Source organism: Piliocolobus tephrosceles, unplaced genomic scaffold (assembly GCF_002776525.5).
Source record: "Piliocolobus tephrosceles isolate RC106 unplaced genomic scaffold, ASM277652v3 unscaffolded_19, whole genome shotgun sequence".
NCBI classification, from domain to species: Eukaryota; Metazoa; Chordata; class Mammalia; order Primates; family Cercopithecidae; genus Piliocolobus; species Piliocolobus tephrosceles.
In genome coordinates, this window is record NW_022300975.1 from 1,750,357 (window position 1) to 1,756,769 (window position 6,413).

A 6,413-nucleotide genomic window follows, 5' to 3' on the forward strand; every position below is an offset into this window, starting at 1 on the left:
AAAGAAAGAAAGAAAGAAAGAAAGAAAGAAAGAAAGAAAGAAAGAAAAGATGCACCTGTGCCTGTGTTTACATAGAAAGAAAACTAGTGGTTAGCCCTCATTGACAGAAAAAAATTGATTGAGGCCGGGTGCTGTGGCTCTCACCTGTAATCCCAGCACTTTGGGAGGCTGAGGTGGTTGGATCACCTGAGGTCAGGAGTTCGAGACCAGCCTGGCCAACATGGTGAAACCCCGTCTCTACTAAAAATACAAAAATTAGCCAGCCGCGGTGGCACATGCCTGTAATCCCAGCTACTCCGGAGGCTGAGCAGGAGAATCACTTGAGCCTGGGAGGCGGAGGTTGCAGTGAGCCAAGATTGCGCTATTGTACTCCAGCCTGAGCAACAGAGGGAGAGTCTGTCTCAAAAAAAAAAAAAAAAAAATTGATCGTTATGAGAGTAGTTAAGTCATTGATTTATTCATTTAACAAATATTTGAGGGCTAGAGAATAAATATCTATGTATGAGACAAAATGTCATGGTTTTATCTCTGTACCTTTTTACACATTCTTCCCTTTACCTGGAATGTCAACACACACACGTACACATAAACACACATACACAAACACACACACACACACATACACACACACATACACCCACACACCCCCTGCTCCACGATCTGGTCAGCGCCCCCACACTTTGTCCGCACTCTGGTAGAAAGCAGCTACTCCTCAATCTGTTCTGGGTTCCCATCTTCTGCACACATCTTTGATTCCCCAGTTAAACTCACAGAGGAATAAAGGAACAAAGGAAGTACATTTAAAAAGGAGAATGAAAAGAAAAAGAGATGCATGTGGAGAGGTGCCAAAGGAAAGAAACCAACAACAGAATTTAAAAAGTAGAAATGAAAACAGAGAATTAAGGCCGGGCGCAGTGGCTCACGCCTGTAATCCCGGCACTTTGGGAGGCCTAGGCGGGCGGATCACGAGATCAGGAGATCGAGACCATCCTGGCTAACCCGGTGAAACCCCATCTCTACCAAAAACACAAAAAATTAACCGGCCGTTGTGGCGGGTGCCTGTAGTCCCAGCTACTGGGCAGGAGAATGGAGTGAACCCAGGAGCGGAGGTTGCAGTGAGTCGAGACCGCACCCCTGCACTCCAGCCTGGGCGACAGATATAGGCTCCGTCTCAAAAAAAAAAAAAAAAGAAAAGAAAAGAAAACAGAGAATTAAAGAATGAAATAGATAAGACCAAGCAGCAGTTTAATAGTGCTTTTTAACACATGAAGGACCTTCACCTGGAGAGTAATAATAGGCTTTTCTCCTTAGGGAATTATAAGGAAGGAAATCATTCTCAGTGAAAGTGGCAGAGACAGAGTCAGCGAGCTTTACTGGGTACTTACCATAGGCGGGGCATGATTTCTACTATCAAGGGGCTTACAATTTAATGGAAAAGACAGCTGTGCATAGAAAAAAATGACTAATAATCAATTTAATGGAACAGATTACAAGAGCAATGAATTCAGAGGAGAGAGAGATCTCTGTGAATTCATGAGCTGGGATAAAAAGAAAACACTTTACTGAATAGATAAAAATGGGAGTTGCTATCAATGAAAGACAGAATGGACTCAGGCAAAGAGAAGAACAGGAGAGAATGGCACAAAACATGATTGGCAAGTCTGAAAATGCATTTTCAGTATCTCCTTACGAAACCCAATTTTTCCACTTGCCCACTACAACCTGCACCACCCTAGGCAAATCTCTCCTCTCTAATTTTTTTTCTCCTCTTTCAGTTGGACAATTTTTTTTTTTTTTTTAGTTTTTTGACACGGAGTCTTGCTCTGTTTCCCAGGCTAGGGTGCAGTGGCACCATCGCAGTTCAGTGCAATCTCCGCCGCCTGGAAACAGAAAAACATTTCACAAATTACCATAAATTGTTGTTAATATGTAGAAAAACTCATGCCTACAACCTTTCTAAAATAGAAATGACTTCAGCAGCTCTGTTTCATTTTGTTTTTTTTGAGACAGTGTCTCGCTCTGTCACCCAGGCTGGAGTGCAGTGGTGCAATCTCAGTTCAGTGCAATCTCCACCTCCTGGGTTCAAGTGATTCCCCTGTCTCAGCCTCTGCAATAGCTGGGATTACAGGCTCCCGCTACCATGTCCGGCTAATTTTTGTAGTTTTAGTAGAGACGGGGTTTTGCCATGTTGGCCAAGCCGGTCTCCAACTCCTGACCTCAGGTGATCTGCCTGCCTCGGCCTCCAGAAGTGCTGAGATTACTGGAGTGAGCCACCACACCCAGCCTCAGTTGGACAAGTTTATCAACACTCTGTTTTGCTATCAATACACAAAAACAAAACTACTTCTGTTCTAGCTATGTTCTCTTTTCTCTTCTTTTTCTTTCTTTTTTTTTTTTTTTTTTTCAGATGGAGACTCGCTCTGTCACCAGGCTGGAGTGCAGTGGCACGACCTTGGGTCACTGCAACGTCCACTTCCTGTGTTCAAGCAATTCTCCTGCCTCAGCCTCTCGAGTAGCTGGGACTACAGGCATGAGCCAGCATGCCCAGCTAATTTTTGTATTTTTAGTAGAGATGGGGTTTCACCATGTTGGCCAGGATGGTCTCAATCTCTTGACCTTGTGATCCGACCCCCCACCCTTCGGCCTCCCAAAGTACTGGGATTACCGGCATAAGCCACTGTGCCCAGCCTTCTTTTTTAAAAACACAGGAAAATTCTAGCCGGGGGTGGTGGCTTGCGCCTATAATCCCAGCACTTTGGGAGGACGAGGCAGGCAGATCACAAGGTCAGGAGTTCAAGACCAGCCTGGTCAATATGGTGAAACCCCGTCTCTACTAAAAATAAAAAAATAATTACTTGGGCGTAGTGGCAGTCTTTTGTAGTCCCAGCTACTCGGGAGGCTGAGGCAGGAGAACGGCGGGAACCCGGGAGGCGGAGGTTGCAGTGAGCCGAGATCATGACATTGCACTCCAGCCTGGGCAACAGAGAGAGATTCTGTCTCAGAAAAAAAATAAAATAAAATAAAATGATCTATACTCCCAGTCTGCTATTCCTCCCCTAGAATTCTCTTTAGATCCCACTACAATCAGGCCAACCCCACTGCAAACACCAAACTGCACCTATCAGGTCTTCAGTAACATCCATATGGCTAAATTCACCAGTCAATCCTCAGCCATCATATTTGACCTCTTTGAAGCATTTGACTAACCTGATGCCTCTCCCCTTCTTGAAATGCTTTCTGTCCTAGCTTTCAGGATACCTAACTCCTTTGGTTTTTTGGTTTTTTTCTGGTGTTTTGTTTTGTTTTGTTTTGTTTTGTTTTGTTTTGTTTTGAGAGAAGGTCTCACACTGTCTCCCAGGCTGGAGTACAAGGGCTGGATCATGGCTCACTGCAGCCTTGACCTCACGTGCTCTATCAATCCTCCCATCTCAGCCTCCCAGGTAGATGGGATTACAAGCACACGCCATCTCACCTGGCTAATGTTTTTGTATTTTTTGTAGAGATGGGGTTTCACCATGTGAATTTCACCAGTTCATGCCCAGAGTGATCTTAAACTCTAGAGCTCAAGCAATTCGCCAGCCTCACCCTCCCAAAGTGCTGAGATTACGGGTGTGAGCCGCTGCACCCGCCTCCTCCTTTGTCTTCACTCCTTTGGGGATTTCATGCTATCTCACGGCTTTAAATACCATCTACATGCATTCTTGTGCTTTTATTAAAAGGAAGATGTAAGTAAAATAAATTGGTCAAGATATTCCTAATATTTCCTCACATTCACAGGTTGGATTTTCTGAATTACTTTTCAACTCAGTATTACTGATGCCCAAGCTTTTCCACCAACCTTGTCCATTATACCATCAGAGCAAAAGAACACTGTGATCTCCGGGGACTTCTCTCATCTCACTATAAAGTGTCAGTATAAGATTTCTAATCCACAACCAGGATTTATAGTCTTTCTCAAATGTTCCTGAAATGATCCACTGGTTGCAATGCTGAGGAGTTGCAGTTTCCCAGTCACTCCACCAGGAATAATAATGTGCGACTCTCGGCCAGGCGCAGTGGCTCACGCCTGTAATCCCAGCACTTTGGGAGGCCAAGGTGGGAGGATCACCTGACGTTGGGGGTTCGAGACCAGCCTGACCAACATGGAGAAACCCCGTCTCTACTAAAAATACAAAAAACTTAGCAAAGCGTGATGGCACAGGTATGTAATCCCAGCTATTCGGGATGCTGAGGCAGAAGAATCACTTCAACCCGGGAGGCAGAGGTTGCAATGAGCCGAGATTGCGCCACTGCACTCCAGCCTGGGCAACAAGAGTGAAACAAGTCCTAACAATGTAGGACTCTCATACCTGGGCAATGGCAACTAGTCACATCTACCCCAGCTGACAATTAACGTAAGATGTCCTAGACAGTAAGATCGCTCATATATGATGCCCTAGACACATCCCAATTTCAGAAATGTTAAATGTGTGTCTCAACACTGATAACATGTGGTAATAAACATCACTTTTCTTCTGGTATGGATGCACCGAAACTTTCCCTGCAAAGTTCTGTGACACACAGAATCTTTTACTGCTCCATAGCATGGAAAGATTTCATTTGGAGCAACTAGTGTGTGCTGCTATCAGAGGTTAATAAAAGAAAACTGATAGAAGTTAGAGTCCTGCTCAGGCTGGGTCACGTGCAGAGAAAATGTCGCAAAGAAGAGGGTATCCCTCTTCTGGGTCAATTTGGTTTTGCTTGACCACTTGAAAATAAAGGATTTTGTGAGTTTTTCAGTTTTTTTTTTTTTTTTTTTTTTTTTTTTTTTGCTAGACTAAGTTGGGATAAATGACTTGGATAGAGAACCTTAAAGATTCACAGTTTAATACATTTGTGTTAAAGAAGAAGAAGAAGAAAACTCACATTTGGTATCAATATTTAACATTTATTGAGTTCCTTAGTTCTTATAACAGTTTATGAAATACAGTATAAAAGGTAATCCTATAATCCTTAGGAAAAATTGTTGACTTTCAACCCCAGCATGAAAAGAAGGAGCTTCCTGTGTAATAAGCCAATTCACAGTCTTAGAAATCCTATTAAAATAGCTGAATATTATGCTCGAATCTCTTAGACTCCTTTGGTACAAGACAAGGATTAGAAACTTGGCTATAGAGAAACGTTTTAGACTTGTGCATCATTAAATTTACTCCTAAATTTGAGATGGCTGGAGTTTCCCCTGTGTAAGAAAACACTGCGATTTTTTTTTCTCTTCTAGCATAACAGCAATGTTAAAATAATAAAGAAAAAAAAAACTTAAATAAATTTATCCAAAAAATAAATGTCTCAGTATTCAGGGGAAGGGAAGAAACTAAAAGGGGTTAAGCATCAGCACTACACTAGCCTCTTGATGGGGATCATCTTATTTAATTCTCACAGCGTATTTATGAGGTGAGGATTTTTGGAAACCAAGACTTGGGAAGCCTAAGTAAGATCATGAGGCTAGGCCGGGCGCGGTGGCTCACTCCCGTAATCCCAGCACTTTGGGAGGCCAAGGTGGACAGATCACCTGAGGTCAGGAGTTCAAGACCAGCCTGCCCAACATGGCAAAACCCCGTCTCTACTAAAATTACAAAAAATTAGCCAGCCAGATATGGTGGCGCGCACCTGTAATCCCAGCTACTCCGGAGGCTGAGCCAGGAGAATCGCTTGAACCCAGGAGGTGGAGGTTGCAGTGAGCCAAGATCTCGCCACTATACTTCAGCCTGGGAGACAAGAGTGAAACTCCGTCAAAAAAAAAAAAAAAAAAATCACAAGGCTAGTGGAAGCAGGGCTGAGACTGAAGCCCAGTCTGCTTAACGTTCTCGGTTTATGCTCTTGACACCTTCACAATTGCTAACAGATGATTCAGTCTACCAAAAGTCATGATTTCTGCTTCATATATTCGTAGATTTCTGAAAGAGGGAAAATTAAGGAAGAAGCCAATTCACATGAGACAGAGGCAGAGATTCTGTTTCTGTCTGCCTGGTAGTAAATTTAATAGTCTATCTATTAAGCAGAATTTTTAGAATATCCTCTGGCTATAGGTTACTTTGCTGACACCACTAATTGGATCCTTACCCAGGGCCCAGTCAAGGCCATTTTGTAACCCTCTACCTCCCTTCTTTGTTCTATTCCCTCTGCTTTATCCAACGTTGGATAATTGGGATGGAAACCCAAATAGAGGAGGCAGTGCTCCTGCACCCTAATTTTATAGCCTGGAGTCTTGGGGCTCTAAATCAAGTTTTAATATTGAAACGATTAAGCAGCTTCCTGCAGCTTCACCCATAATTATGGCAAGTCCTACAAATCTAACCAGAATTCAGGGTGTTTAAACTACAATATACTCTGCTAGAGCCTATAGCAGGTGCATTTTTCAGTAGAATGGGCCCCTG

General features: G+C 43.3%; 1 pseudogene; it reads right to left on the reverse strand.

The window, feature by feature from the left end:
- Nucleotides 1-6,120, reverse strand: part of LOC113225242 — a 10,693-nt pseudogene extending 4,573 nt beyond the window's left edge.
- Between the last annotated feature and the right edge of the window lie 293 nt (nt 6,121-6,413).